Source organism: Pleurodeles waltl, chromosome 2_1 (assembly GCF_031143425.1).
Source record: "Pleurodeles waltl isolate 20211129_DDA chromosome 2_1, aPleWal1.hap1.20221129, whole genome shotgun sequence".
Taxonomy (NCBI): Eukaryota; Metazoa; Chordata; class Amphibia; order Caudata; family Salamandridae; genus Pleurodeles; species Pleurodeles waltl.
The window spans coordinates 264333329-264359968 of NC_090438.1; positions in this window are offsets into that span (position 1 = coordinate 264333329).

The following is a 26640-nucleotide window of genomic DNA, read 5'->3' on the forward strand; positions in this document are numbered from 1 at the left end:
TGTTAGATTCATTTGACTATTGGCTTAATTCTAAAATGGCAAAGTCGTGCAAAAAACTTGCCTTTTGATCGAATTAGCTTTGGCCCGCTGTACTTGTTATGGTTGACATTTTGTCTGTATGTTTTAGCCATTTTGTCCTTTTAACTCATTTTTAATTAGATTGTAATACTATTTTAGCTTGTTTCAACTCAGAGCATTTTAGTTTGGGTTCATGCACCGTCTCTGGCATCATCCTTCAGGCGTCATACTTGTTCTGGCAATGGGGAGGGTGTAGTGGATCCTATTTAGTTTATTGGGAATCAGGAGTTCACTTATCCTTCTAGGTTGCCTGTGCCCCCGTCACCTAGTGACTTTTAACCTACGTAGCCTGCTCCGTTTTATCCAATGTATTTGGTTATTTCTTCCAAGATAGCTGCTATGTTTATAGTTAGGAAGATGTTTTGATTTCACGTAATCAGTGCCACTCTCTGAAGGCGTCACTATCAGCGTCAAAGGCAAGTGATATACGTAGGTATTCACAACATAATGTACTTGTTGAGGGAATTGTTTATATATTGCCGTCCCAAGCATGCCTTTTTATCTATTGTTTGGGAACATACCTGCGTCAGGGATCCTACAAGAGCTGTGTAAATGCATCTCAGGCAGACAAGGTTATCAGAGGGATTCCTCCCAGATGCCATCAACACTATCTGTGCTGCACATCACCTTGATGCAGACCCAGGTTTTGAGTCTGATCTACAAACCTCATTCTAAGGTAAAGAGGGTTGGGGGGGCTCTTTTCATGGATGCTCTTTAGGTTACAGATTAGGTTCATCATGTTAGGGTATTAGTGTCTATTTCACATCTACTTCACAACTCATTTTATTGCAAGATGGTAGGGGTCTCTGAATTAATGACTCTCATTTTTACAGTTCTTGTCAGAGTCACCAGATCCTCGGGGTCTGTGCATGTTCCCAACACGTCCACCACTGAACAGCTCCAAGACTCTGATAGAGAAATCACAGAGACTGAGAGAGTTCAAGAGGGGAAGAGGGGATTATGAAGGGAACAGCTGGGAAGGAGACCTGTAGTAAGAAAAAGGTTAGAACACACAATATGAAAATTATATCTCCTGAAATCAATACTAGACTATGATTCTAAGCCTAGTCACTCTGAAAACATGAACAATCTAAGAGTTAAGTTTAAAATGACTAAGTTTCAAGATGGCCGGGTACCTGTAGGGGAATAAAGATGAATTAAATGAAAACTTTCTTATTCAAGTACTTTCCTTTACATGAGAATCAGAAAAAACATTCTGACTAAATTTCAAACCAGTCATATAAATCCTGTTTTGAGAATATATACTAGGCCCATACAATATTGCATCTAGAAACTCTGGCCTTCTGTATACTCTTAAAATGTTTCAACACAAATTGCACATATTGCATATGGATTCAGGAAACAAATCACATAACTTGTCAACTCGAATATTACATAATAAATATCTTAGAATAGTGTCATACAATAAACAACATGAAATAAACTCGAGGAGAGAATCGTGCGTCTTGCCGATTCGAGTGTCACCTTGTAAAATACCAAGAAATGGTAGCACGCAATGAATATCAAAGTCAAATCATCATTAATCGAATCGCGCGTCTTGCTGATTCGTAAAACACGATGTAAATGTCAAGAAATAACAGCTCACAATAAATGACAAGATCAAAGTACAATGAAACGAATCGCGCTTCTTTTGCCGATTCTTAAGCCACCATGTAAATGTCAAGAAATGGTAGCGTGCAATAAACAACAAAGTTAAATCCTCATGAAACGAGTTGCGCATCTTGCCAATTCGTAAAACATCATGTAAATGTCAAGAAATAGTAACGCACAATGGACAACAATGTTTAAACACCATAAAACGAATTGCGCGTCTTGCCGATTCTTAAGTCACCATGCCAATGTCAAGAAATGGTAGCACGCAATGAATAACAAAGTCAAACCTTTATGAAACAAATCGCGCGTCTTGCCTATTTGTAAACTACCATATAAATGTTGTTGGACTTTTGCTTATGCAGGGTCATCTTGAATCTTTTTGCCTCCTGCCTCCTATTTTTTTCTGACCTGTCGCTGTTGGCTTTTGAACTCTGAGCACTTTCCCACTGCTAACCAGTGCTAAAGTGCATATGCTCTCTGTGTAAATTGTATGTAATTGGTTTATCCATGATTGGCCTATTTGATTTACTAGTAAGTCCCTAGTAAGGTGCACTAGAGGTGCCAGGGCCTGTAAATCAAATGCTACTAGTGGGCCTGCAGCACTGGTTGTGCCACCCACATAAGTAGCTCTGTAATCATGTCTCAGACCTGCCACTGCAGTGTCTGTGTGTGTATTTTTACACTGTAAATTCGACTTGGCAAGTGTACCCACTTGCCAGGCCTAAACCTTCCCTTTTCTTACATGTAAGGCACCCCTAAGGTAGGCCCTAGGTAGCCCCAAGGGCAGGGTGCAGTGTATGGATAAGGTAGGACATATAGTAATGTGATTTATATGTCCTGACAGTGAAATACTGGCAACTTCGTTTTTCACTGTTGCAAGGCCTGTCTCTCTCATAGGATAATATGGGGGCTACCTTTAAATATGATTAAGGTGTAGATTCCCCTAGAGAGTAGATGGACATGTGGAGTTTGGGGTCCCTGAACTCACAATTAAAAAATACGTATTTTAGTAAAGTTGATTTTAAGATTGTGCGTTTGAAAATGCCACTTTTAGAAAGTGAGCATTTTCTTGCTTAAACCATTCTGTGACTCTGCCTTGTTTGTGGATTCCCTGTCTGGGTCAGTTTGACAGTTATGTTGTTTTTCACCTCACACCAGACAGTGACACCAAGGGAGCTGTCTGATTAGCATTTCCTGATTAGCCATCTCTGCTAGGAGGGAGGGGTGGAGTGGTCACTCTCATCTGAAAGGACTGTGCCTGCCTCTGACAATGCCGGCTCCAACCCCCTGGTGTGCGTCTGAGGCCTTGCCTGGGCAAGGCAGGATTTCACAAGTAGGTATGAGTCCCCTTTGAAGAAAGGTGACTTCAAAGACTAAAATGGGTATAAGAAGGGCACCCAAATCTACAGACTTGAGAAACACTTCTGGAACCAAGAGGAACCTCTGCCTGGAGAAGAGCTGATAGCTGAGGAAGAAGTGCTGCCCTGCCTGTGACTGTGCTTTGTGGAGCTTTCCTGCAGTGCTGCTTCTGCCAGAGTAAGAGGGCAAAGACTGGACTTTGTTTGCCTTCCATCTTGTGAAGAAATCGCCAAGGGCTTGAGTTAGAGCTTGCCTCCTGTTGTTTGAAGTTCCAGGGACAGCAAAGACTTCTCTCTGCCATCACCTGGGGTCTCGGGAGAGACTCCTGCCCCGACAAGTGGTGCCCTATCCAGTCCCTGGGCCCTTGAAAGGAAAGCTGGTGGAATCCAAGGAAATCGACTTCGGAGGACTTCGGACCGACGCCGCTGCTGAATCCGGTACCGCCGCCTGCACCTGACGCCGTGACCTTCGCTGGAATGCGACGCTCTTTGCAGGCCTGACGCCGCAGCAGGCCCGCTGAAGTCCGCGACTCCGTGGAAGTCGCCGCACCACGTCGTGACCGACGCCGCTCGAAGTGCACGGATTCAACGTTTCGCACAGACGCCGCGATCCCCGACTTCACGAATCAGGCTTGTTTTCATTCTTCAAAAACAACAAGTGATGGACGGAATGCTGAACATTGTCAAACATTCACCCCCAGTCACAGATCTGGGTTTAATCCATCGTTTTTTTGCTGCCCATGCCATTCCAGTTTGGACCCAGCCATATGCAAATCAGTCTTGACCCTGTTCCCCATGGGAACAGTCCAGCCCGAACTGCTAGGCCAGGTCTTCCCTGGACTGGAAACAAGCATCCTGGGACCGGTTTCGGGGTTTCACCCCTCATCAGCCAGGCTAGTTTGAATCCAGTGGCATGGGAAGCATGGCATTCTTCACCAAAGGTACTGTACTTGGGGGTCTACACGACTCCGTGTCCGGCGCCGCTGGTGTCGGCTTGTTGGGAACAACTCCGTCACGACGCCGTGTTAACATCTCATCGAAGCATTTTTGTTTCTAAGCGCTATTTTTGAGTTTAATCTTTAAAAATTCATAACTTGACTTGTGTATGTCGGATTTTTGTCTTTTTGTTCTTGTTTTGTTTAGATAAATATTTCCTATTTTTCTAAACTGGTGTTGTGTCATTTTGTAGTGTTTACATGAAGTTACTGTGTGTGTTGGTACAAATACTTTACACCTAGCGCTCTGAAGTTAAGCCTACTGCTATGCCAAGCTACCAAGGGGGTGAGCGGGGGTTAGCTGAGGGTGATTCTCTTTTACCCTGACTAGATTGAGGGTCCTTGCTTGGACAGGGGGTAACGTGACTGCCAACCAAAGATCCAATTTCTAACATTGGTGGCAGCGATGGAATTGGACTTCTATTTGTACTTGGCATACAGTGATTAATTGTACACTACTGTTTTGAGTTCAGACCACTACGTGACCACATACTACTTGTCTTGTGATTTTTGCTTTTCTCTTTGGGACTTCTTTTTTTTGCTCTACTTCTTGCTGATCCCTTGATTGACCTTTTTTCTGCCTTTGGAACTTTGCAGTTTTTAACGCCAAGCTACCAAGGGGGTGAGCGGGGGTTAGCTGAGGGTGATTCTCTTTTACCCTGACTAGAGTGAGGGTCCTTGCTTGAACAGGGGGTAACCTGACTGTCAACCAAAGACCCCATTTCTAACAAATGTCAAGAAATGGTAGCGCGCAAGTAATCTGTTACTCATTTAAGAATTAAACCAAGAATATGAAAATTCTCAATAACGGTGTCGGAATAGTCCAACCACCGTCTTACCGCCTGGAACAATGATCACCAATGAAGGATGAAGGGCAGAAGACTGGAAGATCCAAATAGGCCGCCAGGACAGGAGCTCAGGAAGAAGCTGCTGCTCTGCACCGGGACCTTTGAATAGTGAGCACTGGGAGTTGGGCTGGCTCTCTTTTTATAGAGTCTTGGCCCAGCCCAGAACCACGCCCAGGCATGTTGCAGGGAAAATCTCTGGAAGACCCTGGAAAGAGGCCACACCCTAACACACTCTGGAAACCTGCAGCAATACATTGCAAAGGAACAGTATTTGTAAGCATATTAAAAATAAGTTTTCAGGATTGAACTCTGCAATGTAAAAGGTTAAACCACAACATATCAGCACAATGAATAAATTATGTTTTTTTGAGAGTGCTGGGTTTTTGCATTTTTGTCGCCAATAGAGCGCGTACTGCTCTGGTGTTGACAGTACTCCCCTCTCCAGACGCGCTCTAGGGCCTGGTTTGCTTGGATTAAGACGATGAAAGCGTCTCACAAGTACTGGAGAATGAACATCAGATGCGGAAACCCTTGAGTTACTTTCAGGACCATAACCTTTCCATGAGATTAAGTACCATAGATTACGCCCTCTCAGTTTAGAATCCAACACTTTCTTGACTTCGTATTCTTCTTCCCCTTGTACTAGAACAGGAGTTGGATGAGGGTGGACCTTTTGGACTGCCTTTTTCAAGAGGGAAGTGTGGAACACTGGATGAATCCCTAAGGATCTGGGCAATTGTAGTTTATAGGTCACCGGATTGATTTGCTGAAGGACAGTATAAGGACCTATGAATTTGGGGTTAAACATGTGCTTCTTCTTAAAGTCTATGGTGGTCATTACAACCCTGGTGGACGATGTTAAAGCGGCGGTAAGACAGCCAACAGGCAGGCGGTAAAAAAATGGGAATTTTGACCGTGGCGGAAACCGCCAACAAAGACAGCCACTTTAACACTCCGACCGCCACGGCGGTACAAACAAACAGCGCGGCGGTCACCGCCAACAGACAGGCGGAAGACAAAGTACCGCCCACAGTATCACAACCTACCAATCCGCCACCTGTTCCGGGGCGGATTCACCGCGGATAAAAACACGGCGGAATCAGGAATTTCAAAGGGAAAACGCTCACCTCTACACACTCGACGAGGAACGACGACACCATGGAGCCGGAACTCCATATTCTTCCTGCACTAGTCTTCCTGCTCCTATACGACGATCATCAACGCCGGCGGCGAAGACAACGGTGAGTACTGCACCTACGACATAGGGGAGAGGGAGGGAAAAGACAGGGACACGCACACACAACACCCCCACCCCCACCCAACCCTCACCCACTACAACACACACACCAATGCCTATCCAAACATTACAGTAACAACCCCCAACCCCCCGGAAGAATGCAAAGACAAAAGGAAATGAGTGGAACCATTGTAATATATCAAAATACAGTAACCAAATAAATAAATATATATATATATATATATATACACATTAAACAAAATATACACAAACAAAATGCATGGGCGAGGCCCACACTAGATACCTGATCAAAACGGAGAGAACACTGCTGGGGCATCAGATAGAAATACAACAGGCACCTCAGGGGGAAGGGAAGAGGGGGCACCTCAGCCGGATGAGTGCACCACGCCAGATCCACGAGGGGGCTCCATGCCCATTGATGTATCCTATGGAGTGCAAAGCCACAGTCTCTCAAGTCTCTACAGTGGGTGGGTTGCCCACTGTACCATCCTGGGGAGTGCAAAGCCACAGTCTCTCAAGTCTCTACAGTGGATGGGTTGCCCACTGTTCAATCCTGGGGAGTGCAAAGCCACAGTCTCTCAAGTCTCTGCAGTGGGTGGGTTGTCCACTGTTCAATCCTGGGGAGTGCAAAGTCACAGTCTCTCAAGTCTCTACAGTGGGTGGGTTGCACACTGTTCAATCCTGGGGAGTGCAAAGCCACAGTCTCTCAAGTCTCTACAGTGGGTGGGTTGCCCACTGTTCAATCCTGGGGAGTGCAAAGCCACAGTCTCTCAAGTCTCTACAGTGGGTGGTTGCCCACTGTTCAATCCTGCGGAGTGCAAAGCCACCGTCTCTCAAGTGGCTAACAGTCTCCACTGGTTCTGGAGGGGGACTGGTGCCCAGAGTGCTTCATCATGTGCAGGACAGAGGTAGTGGATGCATGTCTCCACTGGTTCTGGTAGGGGACTGGTGCCCAGAGTGCATCACTCACCCCGTGACGGTCCCAGTTGCTTCACTGCCCCTGGCGCCCATGGGCTAGCGGGGCTTGAGTTGGCGGTCTTTGCCCTGTTCAGCGGTGCTTGAGTTTGCAGTTTCTGACCTGTTCAGCGGGGCTTGCCCTGTTCAGCGGTGCTTGCCATGGCGGTCTTTGACCTCTTCAGCGGTGCTTGAGTTTGCAGTTTCTGACCTGTTCAGCGGTGCTTGCCCTGTTCAGCGGTGCTTGCCCTGTTCAGCGGAGCTTGCCATGACAGTCCTTCATTGCCCAGCTGTGCTGGGGCTCGCAGTCCTTCATTGGGCAGCTGGGCTGTGGCTGCCGGGGCCCTCCTGGGCAGCTGGCCTGTGGCTGGCGGTGGCCTCCTGGGCACTGACTCTGGCGGTGACCTCCTGGCCAGTGACGATCGGGCTGCCCTCCTGGGCACTGACTCTGGCGGTGGCCTCCTGGCCAGTGACGATTGGGCTGGCGGTGGCCTCCTGGGCAGCGGGGATGATGGTGGTATTCTCCGCTGTGCTGCTCCTCCCAGACTTTGGTGTTTTCTTCTGCCCCTTCCCCACCTTGGGAGGAGTCACAGCTGAGTCGACACTCCCCCCAGGACCCTTGTGAGCGGCTTTGCTGGCTGGAGTCTTTACCCTCTCCCGCCGGGCACTGTCCAACTTCTGGTGCTTCACGGGGGGACTGGCTGTGCTGTGGCTCCGTGTCACAATGGCTGCCCTGGTGCCCGGTGCACTCCACATACCTGTAACAACAGGCACCACTGGTCCCGGAGATTTTTTGGCTGTGGTGCTAGTACAGGACCTATGAATTGGAGGGGGTGGGAGGGTGTGAAAGAGGTCAAGCTTGGTCAGGAAAAGTTTCTTAGGAACACTGGGACGGGTAGCAGGAGGGGGTTTGGGAGTGGAGGAAGAGGTAATGGTTGTAGGAGGTGTACGTTTGGTGACTTTGGGTGAAGGTGCATGGGCTGGAGACTGTTGTGAGGTGGATGGCTGTTGGGTGGGTGTGTGCCTGTGTTTGTGTACTTTGGGAAGGGGTGTCACAAACACACTGGGAGAGGAAACAGGGGATGTGTAAATAGTAGTGGGGTGGTGAGTGCACATGAGTGGGGTGTGCTGGTGGGTGTGCTGGTGCGGGACGTAGTGGCTGTAGTGGTAGTGCATGCAGGTGAGAGTGTGGATGAGACTGGGAGGGAGGAGGGAGATGAGGAGGAGGGGGACACAGTGGAGGCAGTGGAGGTTGCTGTGTCTGTATGTGTGTGATGCTTGCGTGAGTGCCTGTGGGATGTGTGGTGCTTATGTTTGCCTGAGCTTCCCTTGTGTGTTGACGTGTGTGCATGCTGGTCTGATGGTGTGCTTGGGATAGGCTGGGGTACAGGGGATTGGTTCTGGGTGGAGGAAGTTGGAGGGGGGAGGCTAGACACAGGGACAATGGCTGCCATCAGTGCTGAGGCCAGAGTTTGCAGGGTTCGATGAAGGGCAGCCTGACCAGAATGAATGCCCTCCGGGAATGCATTTGTGTGTTGCAATTCCCTTTCTACACCCTGGATGGCATTCAAAATGGTAGACTGCCCAACAGTGAGTGACCTGAGGAGGTCAATGGCCTCCTCACTGAGGGCAACAGAGGTGATAGGGGCAGGGGCTGAGGTGCCTGGGGCGAAGGTGATGCCCACCCTCCTGGGTGAGCAGGCACGGGCGAAGGCTGAGGGGCTGCTGGGAGGGCGGCGCTGGTAGGGGGGTGGTGACTGTACCTGTAGAAGTGGGGGGCACAGATTTTGCCGCCACCACAAGGGAGCTCCCATCGGAAGACGAGTCCGTGTCACTGGTTGCAGATCCTGTGACCGCCGTGAAGCTCTCCTCGCCCTCCATCCCACTGGTGTATTCCGAGTCCGTGGTGTGGCCCTCCATGTCCATGTGGGATGCAGCTCCCTCGTGCTCCGGTGCCACTGTACCTCCGCCTGATGATGCTGATGCACAAAAGAACAGGGAGACCACAAAAAGGGGGGGGACGACAGAAGAAAGACAGGTTGAGTTCATGGCTTACCGCTACCGTTGGTGGACAATACAGACACAGTAGCCCCCTGCACTATGCCGTGCTGTTGGGCTCTACAGATGCAATTCCTGGGATATGGCCTACATGGCTATGGTCGACATCTGCACACATAGATGACACAGGGGCATGTATACCTGTACTTGCCACTCTACAGAGGTGGGGTGGGGTGCCATATGGCCTGCATTACGGAGGGGCCTAGCCTACGGAACTCGCCCTGGCCTAGGGAAACCCACAACCCTCCTCCCCCACCCAGACACCTTCACTGCGCGCTAAGTCCGCTGAATGATGTTGTACTCACCCCCTTGTGTCTGCTGTGATGCCCTCAAGCGCCCATCCAACTCAGGGTAGGCCACCGCCAGGATCCGGAACATCAGGGGGGTCATGGTTCGACGGGCACCCCTCCCACGTTGGGAGGCCATCCCCAGCTGAGCCTCTGTCGTCTTCTTGCTCCAGCGCCAAATGTCCTACCATCTTTTATGGCAGTGGATGCTCTGTCTGTGGTGGACCCCCAGGGTCCGGACGTCCTTGGCGATGGCACGCCAAATATCTTTCTTATGGTGGGCGCTGACCTACATGAAATGTACAGGGGAAGAATAGAAGTCATTAGCAACTGCACCGTCTAAGTGAGTGGCCCACATCCCTATCCTTGCCATGTGGCACATGCATTCATAATCCTTCATGCATGCAGAACTGTGCCCCCTTCCTTCTTACAACCAGCCCTCTCCACACAGGCAGAGCCCATACAACATGCTCCCTCTATACTTACCTGTTGGTCTGGAGGACCGTAGAGTAGCGTGTACTGGGGAAGGACCCCGTCCACAAGCTTCTCCAACTCCTCTGCAGTGAAGGCAGGGGCCCTTTCCCCAGACGCACGAGCTATTGTCTCTTCCAGACCGAGGTCACAGCAGCACTTGCAGTGAAGGTCGTCTCCTGTCGAAGATCAGGTATCGAGTGATTGAACAGATAGAAAATGGCGGTCACGTCCGCGGCGGTCACGTCCGCGGCGGTGCGTAGCATCACCGCCGGCGTACATCATCATTGGCTCCTGGGACCCATAGGGTCCAATGTTAACCAATGCAGCATTGCGCCGCGGTCTTCGACCGCCTACCGCAACGGTGTACAACGCCAGCGCAGTTACCTCACATCCCATTGTCCAACTTAAGAGGTCAGGCAGCTGCCATTTCAGGGGTCCACATGGCCTAATTACCAACTGCGTCACATAGACCTATGCCTTGTCGCACAACACAAATACAGGCCAGATTCTGTGTATAAATGGTGTTCTGGGTAGACTGTTAGTACATACCTCTGAGTTGTTTGACTCTGTGGTCGCTGTTGTCCTTCATAGGCACCGTCCGCTGGGACATGTGAGGAGATGGCGGAATCTTCCGGTGTACCGACCCCTGATGGACCTGTTGACAATGGAGGTGCGACATTTGATCATCACCTACAGGTTTGACCGTACCACAATCCAGGAACTGTGTACCCAGTTGGAGCCAGACCTGATGTCAGCAATCCGCCATCCCACAGGAATCCCCCCTCAAGTGCAGGTGCTATCAGTGCTCCATTTCCTTGCAAGTGGGTCAGTTCAAACAACAGTGGCCATGGAATCAGGGATGTCCCAGCCTATGTTTTCCAACGTGTTGTCCAGAGTGTTGTCTGCCCTGCTGAAACACATGCGGAGCTACATCGTTTTCCCTCAGGTGGAGGATTTGCCTACAGTGAAAGGTGACTTCTATGCCCTTGGACATATCCCCAACATCATAGGTGCCATTGATGGGACCCATGTAGCTAAGGTCCCCCCCCACAGGAGTGAACAGGTGTACAAGAACCGGAAGAGTTATCATTCCATGAATGTATTGATGGTATGTTTGGCAGACCAGTACATCTCCCAGGTAAATGCTATGTTCCCTGGCTCTGTGCATGACGCCTACATCCTGCGGAATAGCAGCATCCCTTATGTGATGTGTCAACTCCAGAGGCACCGGGTGTGGCTATTAGGGGACTCTGGTTACCCCAACCTGTCATGGCTACTGACCCCAGTGAGGAATCCCAGGACCAGGGCAGAGGAACGCTACAATGAGGCCCATGGGCGGACTAGGAGAGTGATCCAACGCACCTTCGGCCTCCTGAAGGCCAGGTTCAGGTGCCTCCATATGACAGGTGGTTCCCTATTCTACTCACCAAGGAAGGTGTGCCAGATCATCGTGGCCTGCTGTATCCTTCACAATTTGGCTTTGCAACGACAGGTGCCTTTTCTGCAGGAGGATGGTCCAGATGACGGTGTTGTGGCAGCTGTGGAGCCTGTGGACAGTGATGAGGAGGAAACAGAGGAAGAAGACATTGACAACAGGGACTCAGTTATCCAGCAATATTTCCAGTGACACACAGGTGAGAATACATTCCTGCCTACTACAAGTACTTTCACACTTCTACCTCTATCCTGTCTGTCGATTTCAACCAGTATAAGGTAACTGAGTTGTACATTTCCATTACGGTTTCACAGGTGTGGTTTCCAACGTGTGTCATCTGCTTAGATTCCTCATGGACTTGAGATGTGTGACATAGGTATGTTGACATTGCATTTGAGAACGCATTTTGTCACTGTCATTGCTAATACACATTTTCAAAATCACAGACTGACTCCAGATTGTTTTGTGCTTCAAGGGTGTTTATTGCAGTGCTAAATATTGGAGGGGGGTTGTAAAATGGTGAGGGGTGATGGTGGAGGAATGTCCATGGCAGAGTTCAGTCTATTAGTCTCACAGGTGCATTGCCCTAATGGGCATAGGAAGTGGAGCTGGGGCAGTTCCAATATGGACAAGGTTACAAAGTGGGACAGTAGGATGACAATCAGGGTGGTCTCATTTCTTGGCGGGGTTCTTGGCATCGTGCTCTGTCTTGTTCCTGGATCTCAGGGACCGTTTGCTAGGTGGTTCTCCGTCTGCAGGGGGTGGTGTGCTGGTGTGGTGGTCCTGTGGCAGTGCCTCCTGTCCACTAGCGCCGGCGGAGGTGGTGGGCAGTTCATCGTCCATGCTAGTGTCATGTGCCCCTTGGAGTGCTACAGTGTCCCTCCTGGTGTTAAGTATGTCCTTCAGCACCCCTACGATGGTGCCCAGGGTGGTGCTGATGGTTCTGAGTTCCTCCCTGAAGCCCAAATACTGTTCCTCCTGCAGGTGCTGGGTCTCCTGAAACATGGCCAGTACCGTTGCCATCGTCTCCTGGGAGTGGTGGTATGCTCACATGATGGAGGAGAGGGCCACATGGAGAGTGGGTTCCCTAGGCCTGTCCGCCCCCTGTCGCACAGCAGCCCTCCCAGTTCCCCTGTGTTCCTGGGCCTCCGTCCCTGGACCGCGTGCCCACTACCACTGCCCCTAGGTCCCTGTTGTTGTTGGGGTGGTGGGTTATCCTGGGTTCCCTGTAGTGGTGGACACACAGCTGATTGACGTGTCCTGGGGACGGAAGTATGGGCCCACTGGGTGGGTGCTCATCTGGTGTTACCAGAGGGTGGAAGGTCTGTGGTGGCCTGTGACTGGGTGTGGGGAACTGACTGTCCCGAGGCCCACGATGGTCCGGGCTGGTCATCTGGATCCAGTTGGACAGAGCTGCTGTCATCATTGTGGGCCTCTTCTGTGGGTGGGGTGGAGATGTCTGGAGTCTCCTGTCTGGGGACGTTGGGTAGTGGTCCTGCAGGGGTGTAAAGGCATGATTATTGCATCTGTGTGTGTCATGGTGTGCAATGGGTGGGTGAACGTGTACCCCAGTGCTAGCATTCCTGTGTGGGGGCTTGTGTGATGATGGTTGAGGGGGGTGTTATGGGTATGTGCAGTAGGCATGCTTTAGTGATGGGTGTCCATGCTTTGTTGTGTCATGCAGGGCTTGGTGTTGGGATGGGTGGTTTGTGTTATTAGTACATTAGTGAGGAGTTGGAGTGATAGGGGAGGGGGCGAGGGTGGGGGTCAGTGATAGTATGCAAGTAGGGTGGGGGATATGATAGATAAGATTTGACTTACCAGAGTCCATTCCTCCACCGACTCCTGCGAGGCCCTCAGGATGCAGAATAGTCAAGACCTGCTCCTCCCATGTTGTTAGTTGTGGGGGAGGAGGTGAGGGTCCGCCGCCAGTCTGCGATGTTGCGTCTGGAGACCGCGGAACGCACCTTCCCCCGTAGGTCGTTCCACCTCTTCCTGATGTCGTCCCTATTTCTTGGGTGCTGTCCCACTGCGTTGACCCTGTTGACTATTCTTCGCCATAGCTCCATCTTCCTAGCTATGGAGGTGTGCTGCACCTGTGATCCAAATAGCTGTGGCTCTACCCGTACGATTTCCTCCACCATGACCCTGAGCTCCTCCTCCGAGAACCTGGGGTGTCCTTGCCGTGCCATGTGGTGGTGTAGGTGATGTGTGGGGTGGTGTATGTGGTGATAACTGTGGTGATATGTAGTGGTGTGTGGTGTTTTGTGCGTGGAAGTAGTGTGGGTGATGGTGTTGAGCGCCTGTGGCTGCTAGTTTGTGGATGGTGGTGTCTCTCTCTGGCCTTCTTTCAGATTTTTTTGTCGTAGGGGTTTGTGGGTGATGTGGGTGTGTGTTTTATATAGTATTGCGTGTGTGGGAGTGGTGTGTGTATGTGTATCAGGTGTGTGTCTTTCGAATTGTCCAATGTGGCTGTGTTTTGGAGATGTGTGTGTATTTTGAGTGCGGTGGTGTGTACCGCCAATGGAATACCGCGGTTGAAAGACCGCCACGTGGATTCATGTGTCGTGATGGTGTGGGCGTATTTCTGTTGGCGTGACGGTGTCGGTTTTGTTTTCGCCAGTTTATCACTGAGCTTTGGTGTGGTGGAATTGTGTGGGTGTCTTAATTTTGTCGGATTTCGGGATGTGGGTCATAATAGCTGTGACGGATTTACACGGCCACGGCGGTGTGTTAGCAGTCTTCTGCACGGCGGTAAGCGGCTTTTACCGCCAATGTTGTAATGACCCCCTATATGTTTTGTGGAAAGCCACACTTTGTCACCTGGTTGATATTGCGGTCCCTCACAATGTTTCTTGTCATAATGCCTTTTATATTTTTGTTTGGCTTTTTCTAAATGCTGTTGAATCAGTTTCTGGGTTTGATGTAAATGCTGAATGGTTTCTGACACAGTTGGAGTAAGAGAACTTTCTTGAGGAATTGTGATGGGCAAGGTGTCAGGATGATAGCCAAATAAACCAAAAAAGGGTGTAACGCCAATAGAAGTGTGGAATGAGTTATTGTAAGCTAACTCAGCTAACCAGAGCATAGATGCCCAAGAATGAAGTGCCTTTTCAGGGTAGGCACGTAGGTATTGTTTCAAAGTCTGATTTAGTCTCTCCGTTTGACCATCTGTTTGAGGATGGTGACTAGTAGATAGCGTAGATGTCATTTGGAGTGTTTTACATCATGTCTTCCAGAAATTGGAGGAAAATTGTGACCCCCGATCGGAGAGGATAACCTTTGGCAGTCCATGATAACGAACCACTCTGTTCAGTAAAATAGTTGCCTATTCACTAGAAGGGGGCAATTTTTTACAGGCGATGAAAAGTCCATATTTCGTGAGACTATCTACTACCACCAGAATTACTGAATTCTGTTGAACCACTGGCAGACCGGTAATAAAATCTAAAGAAATGTGCTCCCATGGACGACTTGGGGTTGGAAGTGGATGTAACAATCCTTTTGGTTTTGAATGACTTGTTTTAATGCGAGCACAAACTTCACAGTTGTTTACCATTGCTTTTATATCTTTTGTTAGGGTAGGCCACCAAAAATATCGTTGGATCAGTTCAAGAGTTTTAGGAGTACGTGGGTGACCTGCCGTAGGTATAACATGCAACCAATGAAACACTATCTTGCGAAGTTTGGTAGTGGGTACGAACAAACGAGCGTCATGAAAGGGAAAACCTTGTTTGATTGACCTTTTGGGATCTGCTTGGGCCCATGTTTGCCATTTTTCAACAGTGAAAGAGTTGCAAATTTCTTCAAAGATATCTTCAGTTTTTATGATACATAGAACCTTTTCAGGAGCAATGATAGCTCTGGAAGCTTGAAATGCAGGCAACGTGGTAGACTCTAACGGGACAAGGCGTCAGCCTTGCACATATCTTTACCAGGCCGGAAGGTTACTACAAAATCAAATTCGGCAAAAAATAGCATCCAGCGTAATTGCCGAGGGGTCAAAAGTCTGGCGGAACTCATGAATTGAAGATTACGATGATCAGTATATACTGTGACAGTGTTTTTGGCACCCAAACAAATGATGTCTCCATTCTTTAAAGGCGTCACGAATCGCCAGAAGCTCTTTTTCAGTAATGACATAGTTCTGTTCGGCTTCGTTCAACTTCCGAGACATATAAGCTACAGGATGAAGTTGACCAGTGTCTTTATTTCGTTGTGATAAGACGGCTCCTATTGCTACATCTGAAGCATCAGCTTCCACTATGAAAGGTTGATTCGCATCAGGATGAGTCAAGACTGGGGCAGTGGAGAAAGCTTCCTTCAAAGTCGAGAAGGCTTGATCAGCTTCTGGGGACCATACAAACTTTTCTTTCTTTCTTAGTAGCTTAGTGATTGGGGCCACTGTCTGGGAGAAATGATTTATGAACCTCCGGTAAAAATTAGCAAACCCCAGGAAACATTGTACATCACGAACAGTCTTTGGGGTTGGCCAATCAGATACGGCTCTTACTTTCTTTTCTGCCATCACCATACCTTGAGGGGTAAGAATAACCCCTAAAAACTCAACTGTGGTAACATGAAACTCACACTTGGTTAGTTTGCAATATTAATGGTGTTTTCGAAGGGCTGCAAGAATTTTCTTGACATGTTGGACATGTTCGTTTTCATTATCTGAGTAGATCAAAATGTCATCGATGTAGACTATGGCAAATATGTTGAGGTACTCTCTAAGAACGTCATTCAAGAAAAATTGAAATGCTGCTGGAGCATTACACAGACCAAAAGGCATCACGGTGTATTCAAAAAGGCCATATCTTGTTTTTAACACTGTTTTCCATTCGTCTCCCTCTCTCATTCTGACCAAATGATAAGCACCTCGAAGGTCAAGCTTCGTGTAGATTTTTGCTCTCTTTACTTGTTCCAATAAGACCGGAATTAGGGGTAAAGGATATTTATTCTTGATGGTGACTTTGTTCAAACCCCTATAGTCGATGCAAGTTCGAAGTTCTCCATTAGCTTTTGGAACAAAAAACAAAGGCGAAGCTGCAGGAGACTTAGAGGGGCGAATGAAGCCATTCTCCAAAAATTGATCTAGGTATTTTCGTAAATGTTGATTTTCATGTTCTGACAGGGCATATACACGACACTTGGGAAGTATCGCACCTGGGGCTAGATCAATTTGACAGTCATAAGATCTATGACGAGGTAGAGTTCCTGCTCCTTTCTCATCAAATACATCTTTGTAAGATGAATGCTGTTTGGGCAGCTGAATTTCTTTCTCCGCGGCAGTAGCTATGTAAGAGTTGCAAACTTTTGGTACTTGAATCTTTTGGAGACATTGTTTGTTACATAGCGCAGATGAGAACACGATTTTTCGTTCTGCCCAATTGATCCCCGGATTGTGATGAGTTAACCATGGCAAGCCGAGGATAATCCCATATTGGGGAGCATGGATCACATCAAGGATGATTTTCTCTTTATGTTTCTTTCTTTGATTCTTATCTTCACAAATCATCGACAAGGGGATAGTCTGAAGAGTTACCGGACCTCCAGTCAAGAGTTTTCCATCGACTGCCTGGATGATTTCTGGGGTCTTCATTTCAATACATGGGATCCCCCATGCACGAACCAGTTGGACAGCAACAAAGTTCCCAGTAGCCCCAGAATCTACTAGAGCTTTTTTGAAATAGATCTTTTTCTTGACCTGAACTCTTATTTCCAGTTTAAGATGTCTAGATTGTGAAGGGTCCGCGGTGACACCCAAGAGCAACCCTTCTCTGCATCTTAGGTGTTTTAGTTTTCCAACTCGACTGGTGCATTGGCTGCAACCTTCTGAACTGGACCTTGCTTGTTCTTTGGTTTGATTGGACAATCTTTGGCAAAATGACCTTTTCTCCCACAATAAAGACATTGTCCATTTTTTCTGCGTAGGTCCTTTTCATCTTTGGTCAAAGGTCTTCTGATGGTTCCAATTTCCATCAGTTCTGGCGTTCTTTCTTTCGGAGTTCTTGAGTCTCTGTTATCATGAACGCGCCATGAATATTTTTCAATCTTTTTGTGCGTTCCTTTACGTTCTGCTAAACGATGATCAAGTCTCAAGACAAGATTGATTAATTCTTGACAGTCTGTAGGTTGTGGGTCGATTTGCGCTAAGATATCTTTTAGTTCCTCTTTGAGTCCCTTGTAAAACAAGACCGCTTGTTTTTCTTCAGGCCAGGATGTCTAGGCAGCCAGCCGGTAAAAGTTGGCTAAATACGACACTAGGTCTTGATTCCCTTGGCGTAAATCTAATAATTCACGATTTGCTGACTGTGTTACAGTTCTACGATCAAAAACTCTCTCAAATTCACCAACAAAATTTCTCCAGTTGTACAACAAGGGACTATTTTTACGCACAAGAGGAATTGCCCAAGTAGCTGCATCCCCAGACAGATATGATAACAAGAAAGCTACTTTGGACAGGGCATCGGGGAAAGTATTTGGTCTGCAGGTGAAGTGTAGTTCCACTTGAACCAGGAAAGATTGCGCTTTCAAAGAGTCACCTGAGAAACGTTCTGGGGGAGCTAAAGGAATTGCAGAAGGAACATTTAGGGAAATCGGATTACTTCCAGAAGCCTGAGAAGAAGTACCTGGCCAAGACACACCTGTGGGACTTTGTTCCTTCTTCTCTACCTTATCTTACAACTGACTCACTCTGCTTGGAGCTGGGTGATAGCCTTGACTAACTCGTCTAGCATGGCCATGCTGAGAAGATACACAACCAGGAGGATAATAATTTGTGGGCTCACTATTCTGTCAGAGTCACCAGATCCTCGGGGTCTGTGCACGTTCCCAACACGTCCACCACTGAACAGCTCCAAGACTCTGATAGATAAATCACAGAGACTGAGAGTGTTCAAGAGGGGATTAGGAAGGGAACAGCTGGGAAGGAGACCTGTAGTAAGAAAAAGGTTAGAACACACAATATGAAAATTATATCTCCTGAAATCAATACTAGATTATGATTCTAAGCCTAGTCATTCTGAAAACATGAACAATCTAAGAGTTAAGTTTAAAATGATTAAGTTTCAAGATGGCCGGATACCTGTAGGGGAATCAAGATGAATTAAATGAAAACTTTCTCATTCAAGTACTTTCCTTTACATGAGAATCAGAAAAAACATTCTGACTAAATGTTAAACCAGTCTTATAAATCCTGTTTTGAGAATATATACTAGGACCATATAATATTGCATCTAGAAACTCTGGCCTTCTGTATACTCTTAAAATGTTTCAACACAAATTGCACATATTGCAGATATATATATATATATATATATATATATATATATATGTATATATATATATATATATATATATATATATAGTAAACACCATAAAAGGATTGTGCAGCATGAATAACACAATATGGATTCAGGAAACAAATCACATAACTTGCATAACTTGCAATATTACATAATAAATATCTTAGAATAGTGGCATACAATAAACAACATGAAATAAACTCGAGGAGAGAATCGTGCGTCTTGCCGATTCGAGTGTCACCATGTAAAATACCAAGAAATGGTAGCACGCAATGAATATCAAAGTCAAATCATCATTAATCGAATCGCGCGTCTTGCTGATTCGTAAAACACGATGTAAATGTCAAGAAATAACAGCTCACAATAAAGAACAAGATCAAAGTACAATGAAACGAATCGCGCTTCTTTTGCCGATTCTTAAGCCACCATGTAAATGTCAAGAAATGGTAGCGCGCAATGAACAACAAAGTTAAATCCTCATGAAACGAGTTGCGCGTCTTGCCAATTCGTAAAACATCATGTAAATGTCAAGAAGTAGTAACGCACAATGGACAACAATGTTTAAACACCATAAAACGAATCACGCATCTTCCGATTCTTAAGTCACCATGCCAATGTCAAGAAATGGTAGCATGCACTGAATAACAAAGTCAAACCTTTATGAAACAAATCACGCGTCTTGCCTATTTGTAAACTACCATGTAAATGTCAAGAAATGGTAGTGCGCAAGTAATCTGTTACTCATTTAAGAATTAAACCAAGAATATGAAAATTCTCAATAACGGTGTCGGAACAGTCCAACCACCGTCTTACCGCCTGGAACAACGATCACCAATGAAGGATGAAGGGCAGAAGACTGGAAAATCCAAATAGGCTTCCGGGACAGGAGCTCAGGAAGAAGCTGCTGCTCTGCACCGGGACCTCTGAATAGTGAGCAGTGGGAGTTGGGCTGGCTCTCTTTTATAGAGTCTTGGCCCAGCCCAGAACCACGCCCAGGCATGTTGCAGGGAAAATCTCTGGAAGACCCTGGAAAGGGGCCACACCCTAACACACCCTGGAAACCTGCAGCAATACATTGCAAAGGAACAGTATTTGTAAGCATATTAAACATACGTTTTCAGGATTGAACTCTGCAATGCAAAAGGGTAAACCACAACAGATCAGCACAATGCATAAATTACGTTGTTTTGAGAGTGCTGGGTTTTTGCATTTTTGTCGCCAATAGAGCGCGTAGTGCTCTGGTGTTGACAGTTCTGTTTCTTGCATTGTTCATTATCCTGATCATTGAAGCCCATGCAATTTATAATAAATTGCAGTCTTGTTAATAAAACATATTGAAAACCTGACTGCATCTCCTTCATTGCCTCTGTGTGAGTGAGACTTGTTGATCATGTGAGAAAAGGGTAACCTCTGTTTAACCATGACTGCCTTGAAATGTTGCACTCTTGAGTCCACGCGTAGACTGCCATAAATCACCTTTTACTATTTGGGTTTTTGGTGAGGTATTACTTGTGAGCCGGGAGGATTGGGGCAACAGTTTCGACTTTTAGGATTGGCTTGGTTTCCTACAAACAAAAGTGCTGCCGGCCCTAAACCAGCAGTATTGCCTAGAGCAAGTGTATAACAGCGACAATATAAAATAATTTGTAATTTAACAAATATCCCACCCTATTCGCCAACAAAACCCAACAACCCTCCACTACATTAAAAATAATTAATTACAATTTTAAAATTTAAATAAAAAATAACAAATCAATCTAACATACATAAAATATTACATTTATTTAATTTTTTATCAATTAAAATGTAATGTGCAATAAAAAAATCAGTATCAATAAAATTAAATTAATTGTAAAATTACTTCTCTTACAAAACCAAAAACCCACTAATACTTATGAAATACTAGTTTAATTGAAAAAAATGCATTAAACATTTTAATTTACAAATTGAAGTTTAATAAAATAATTGTAAATATTCAAAAAATACTAACAGCTAAAATTAGTACTTTGACTAATATATATCCAATTAAATTAAACCATTTCATTGATTTTCTAACTTTACATAACAAATGTTATTTAGAAAATGTAGACATTTGGAAATTTAGAAAAAAGCAACTGAAAACAGTAGTAACATCAAACTATGAATCTTGATCAGCCATAGCCAAAAGAGTCTTCCACAGCATGTTGCGACATTTAACAAAATAGGGCTATTATTTATGCATCTTTCCCTCACAGGTTTACCTTTCCATTCACAAGTCAGTGCTATAGGTCTGGATTTCCTCATATGAGGCCTGCCATGGATGTGCTTGTCTTTGAAGGGTAATACTCCTGTCTTAGCACCATGCAGTCCATATGTTGTCATGTTTGTGTGGGTATCCCCTGGCTTTATTGACTGGGATTTCCAGTGACATGCACCTGTCCAATGCAGACTTCCATTTCTCTAGTGGCAGAGGTTCTTCACTTTTCCCAACAATGGCAATGTCTCTTTTTGCCACTACCAGTCCCAGCCACAGCAGCATTGCCTTACATCTATCAGTATCTATCTGAGTTGTTAAATGGAGAAGTGCACATTTTGGGTCTCTGGGTAGGGTTCAGCCCAACACAGGCCCCACAATCACCTCCCCTCTCTCAGAATGGGTTAAATTTCGGACATGCCCAGGCAGTAAATGAATTACTGGTGACAGACCGTATGAAGGAGGTCTCCCTTCACTGTAGTGCATCATAAGCACTGTGGCAAGGCAATTGCCACTATTCTCCAGAGCCTCTCTCCTTGTGGAGATATATCAGTTCTACAAGACTGAAAGAGGAGGCAATGGCGGAGTCATTAAGGGAGGACAGTTTTTCCCTCCACTGTTGTCTAAGTGTGAGAAAATAGCCTCTTTCCAGCATTGTTACCCCCATTTTTGGCCTGTTTGTGAGTATGTTTTTACTGTCTCACTGGGATCCTGGTAACCAGGGCCCCAGTGCTCATAGTTTGTGGCCTATATGTGTGGTCAATATGCTTGACTGTGTCACTGAAGTTCCACTAACCAGAACTCCAGGGCTTATTCTCTTTCTACTTACCAAATTTGTCACTACAATGCAGTGACTCCAGATTCTAATTCTGATTGGCACACTGGACCCCCATTATAAGTACCTAGTATATGGTACCTAGGTACCCAGGGCAATGGGATTCCAGGATATTGTTATGGGCTGCAGCTTTTCTTTTGACACCCATTGGGAGCTCATACAAACCTGTCTTCAGGACTGTCACTGCAGCCTGAGTGAAGTAGTGCATACACTATTTCACAGACATTTTCCACTGCACTAAGTAACTTATAAGTCACCTATATGTCTAATGTTCATTTACTGAAGGCTAGGTGCATAGTTACTGTGTGTGAGGGCCCCTTGAACTAGCAAAGGTGCCCCCACATTGTCCAGGGCCAATTCCCCGGACTTCGTGAGTGCGGAGACACCATTATAAGCGTGCACTACATATATGTCAATACACATATGTAACTTCACAATGGTAACTCCGAATATAGCCATTTGAGGTGTCTTATATCATTGAATTGACACCCCAATCCAAATTTGGTATCGGGGAGTCCAATCCCATGCACCCTGGGGGCTCCACCATGGACCCCCAGTACTGCCAAACCAGCTCTCTGAGGTTTCCACTGCAGCCCCAGCTGCTGCCACCTCACAGACAGGTTTCTGCGCTCCTGGGTATTGAGCAGCTCAATCCCAGGAAGGCAGAACAATGCATTTCCTTTAGTAGAGGGGTGTTACACTCTCTCCCATTGGAAATAGGTGTTGCAGGCATGGGAGGGGTATCCTCCCAGAGCCTCTGGATATGCTTTGAAGGGCACAAACAGTACCCTCCTTCCAACTGGACAAAGGAAAGAGGAGTGACCGCTCCCCTGACCATCACCACATTAGGGGTGGTGCCCACAGCCCCTCCAGAATGTCCCTTGCGTTAGCCATCTTGGATTCGAAGGTGTTAGGACCCTCTGGAGTCCTCTGTTGGCCAGTGCAAGCAGGAGATGTCAGAGACCCCTCCTGATAGGTGCATACCTGGGTAGGTAGCCAATCGCCCTCTCAGGGCTATTTAGGTTCTCTCCTCTGGGTTTATCCTCAGTTTCGGTTTTGCAAGATTCCTCCAGGACTAATCTGCATACTCTGCTTCAGCTACTGACCATCGGATCAACCACAGACTGCTCCAGGAACCGCTGTAACTGCAACAAAGTATCCAGGACGAATCCTGTGACCTGCAACTTCAGCTCCAGCCAGCATTCACAACAGTTTCCAAGGTGTGCATGCTCTGAGGACTGCCTATCTTCAACCTGCGCCAGAAGAATGAAGTAATCTCCTGTGGAGTGAAGGAGTCACTTCCCTGCACCCTTCTGCAACAACAACCAGTACACTGGGACTCCTCTCCTGATGATGAGCATGCTACCTGGACCATAGGTGGTGGACTGAAGTGACCCAAACTGTCCAATGGTCCAGCTGTCCAAATTTGGTGGAGGTAAGAGCATGCCTCCCCGTGCTGTGACAGTACCCCTGCGCACTGCGTCTTCTGCAGCTTCTTGGGCTTCTGTGCACTTCTTCCAAACGTTCTGCATCCACAGCGTTGCCCAGGTCCCCATCACTCCATCCCATGACGCACAGCTCGTTGAGTTGTTCTCCGGTGGCGTGGGAAACTCCAGTGTAGTGCTGCGATGACTGCCCTTTGTACCTTCTTTGTCCCCATGTTCTTGGACTCCCGTGGGTGCTGCCTGATCTTCTGAGGGCTCTCTGAAGAGCTGAGAGCCCCCTCTGTCTCCTCAGTCCGAGTTGAGACCCCGAAGTCCCTCCTGGTTCTAGGCAGCACCGTTTTGACGCAAACCACGTACTTGCTTGAACCAAAGCTTGTTGCCGGAATCCAGTGACGCAAACATCCTGCATCCAACAACTCGACATGGGACATCTCCTGAACCAAGCAGGAACCCGCAGCCATCTTCTTTGGTGCACTTTTCTTCTGACCAGAGAATCCACTTTTGCACCCTCTTCTAGGTCGGCAGAGGCTCCTGTCCTGTCAACACCAGAGCAGTACGCGTTCTATTGGCGACAAAAATGCAAAAACCCAGCACTCTCAAAACAAAGTAATTTATGCATTGTGCTGATATGTTGTGGTTTAACCTTTTGCATTACAGAGTTCAATCCTGAAAACTTATTTTTAATATGCTTACAAATACTGTTCCTTTGCAATGAATTGCTGCAGGTTTTCGGAGTGTGTTAGGGTGTGGCCGCTTTCCGGGGCCTTCCAGAGACTTTCCCTGCAACATGCCTGGGCGTGGTTCTAGGCTGGGCCAAGACTCTATAAAAGAGAGCCAGCCCAACTCCCAGCGCTCACTATTCAGAGGTCCCGGTGCACAGCAGCAGCTTCTTCCTGAGCTCCTGTTCCGGCGGCCTATTTGGATGTTCCAGTCTTCTGCCCTTCATCCTTCATTGGTGATCATTGTTCCAGGCGGTAAGACGGTGGTTGGACTGTTCCGACACCGTTGTTGAGAATTTTCATATTCTTGGTTTCATTCTTAAATGAGTAACAGATTACTAGCGCGCTATCATTTCTTGACATTTATATGGTAGTTTACAAATAGGCAAGACACGCGATTGGTTTCATAAAGGTTTGACTTTGTTATTCATTGCGTGCTACCATTTCTTGACATTGGCATGGTGGCTTAAGAATCTGCAAGACGCGCAATTCGTTTTATGGTGTTTAAACATTGTTGTCCATTGTGCGCTACTATTTCTTGACATTTACATGATGTTTTAAGAATTGACAAGATGTGCAACTCGTTTCATGAGGATTTAACTTTGTTGTTCATTGCGCGCTACGATTTCTTGACATTTACATGGTGGCTTAAGAATCGGCAAAAGAAGCGCGATTCGTTTCATTGTACTTTGATCTTGTTATTTATTGTAAGCTGTTCTTTCTTGACATTTACATCGTGTTTTATGAATCGGCAAGACGCGCGATTCGATTAATGATGATTTGACCTTGATATTCATTGCGTGTTACCATTTCTTGGTATTTTACATGGTGACACTCGAAACAGCAACACGCACGATTCTCTCCTCGAGTTTATTTCATGTTGTTTATTGTATGCCACTATTCTAAGATATTTATTATGTAATATTCGAGTTGACAAGTTATGTGATTTGTTTCCTGAATCCATATCGTGTTATTCATGGTGCACAATCCTTTTATGGAGTTTACTATATATATATATATATATATATATATATATAAATATATCTGCAATATGTGCAATTTGTGTTGAAACATTTTAAGAGTACACAGAAGGCTAGAGTTTCTAGATGCAATATTGTATGGTCCTAGCATACATTCTCAAAACAGGATTTATATGACTGGTTTAAAATTTAGTCAGAATGCTTTTCTGATTCTCATGTAAAGGAAAGTACTTGAATAAGAAAGTTTTCATTTAATTCATCTTGATTCCCCTACAGGTATCCGGCCATCTTGAAACTTAATCATTTTAAACTTAACTCTTAGATTGTTCATGTTTTCAGAGTGACCAGGCTTAGAATCATAGTCTAGTATTGATTTCAGGAGATATAATTTTCATATCGTGTGTTCTAACCTTTTTCTTACTACAGGTCTCCTTCCAGCTGTTTCCTTCCTAATCCCCTCTTCCCCTCTTGAACTCTCTCAGTCTCTGTGATTTATCTATCAGAGTCTTGGAGCTGTTCAGTGGGGGACGTGTTGGGAACGTGCACAGACCCCGAGGATCTGGTGACTCTGACAGAATAGTGAGCCCACAAATTATTATCCTCCTGGCTTGTGTATGTTCTCAGCATGGCCACGCTAGACGAGTTAGTCAAGGCTATCACCCAGCTCCAAGCAGAGGTGGTATCATCCAAAGAATTGACAACTAGCTTAGCAGAGAGAGTGAGTCAGTTGCAAGATAAGGTAGAGAAGAAGGAAAAAAGTCCCACAGGAGTGTCGTGGCCAGATACTACTTCTCAGGCTTCTGGAAGTAATCCGATTTCCCTAAATGTTCCTTCTGCAATTCCTTTAGCTCCCCCAGAACGTTTCTCAGGTGACCCTTTGAAAGCGCAATCTTTCCTGGTTCAAGTAACTACACTTCACCTGCAGACCAAATACTTTCCCCGATGCCCAGTCCAAAGTAGCTTTCTTGTTATGATATCTGTCTGGGGATGCAGCTACTTGGGCAGTTCCTCTTGTGCATAAAAATAGTCCCCTGTTGTACAACTGGAGAAATTTTGTTGGTGAATTTGAGAGAGTTTTTGATCGTAGAACTGTAACACAGTCAGCAAATCGTGAATTATTAGATTTACGCCAAGGGAATCAAGACCTAGTGTCGTATTTAGCCAACTTTAACCGGCTGGTTGCCGAGACATCCTGGCCTGAAGAAAAACAAGCGGTCTTGTTTTACAAGGGACTCAAAGAGGAACTAAAAGATATCTTAGCGCAAATCGACCCACAACCTACAGACTGTCAAGAATTAATAAATCTTGTCTTGAGACTTGATCATCGTTTAGCAGAACGTAAAGGAACACGCAAAAAGATTGAAAAATATTCATGGCGCGTTCATGATAACAGAGACTCAAGAACTCCGAAAGAAAGAACGCCGGAACCGATGGAAATTGGAACCATCAGAAGACCTTTGACCTAAGATGAAAAGGACCTACGCAGAAAAAATTGACAATGTCTTTATTGTGGGCGAAAAGGTCATTTTGCCAAAGATTGTCCAATCAAACCAAAGAACAAGCAAGGTCCAGTTCAGAAGGTCGCAGCCAGTGCACCAGTCGAGTTGGAAAACTAAAACACCCAAGATGCAGAGAAGGGTTGCTCTTGGGTGTCACCGTGGACCCTTCACAATCTAGACATCTTAAACTGGAAATAAGAGTTCAGGTCAAGAAAAAGATCTATTTAAAAAAAGCTCTAGTCGATTCTGGGGCTACTGGGAAC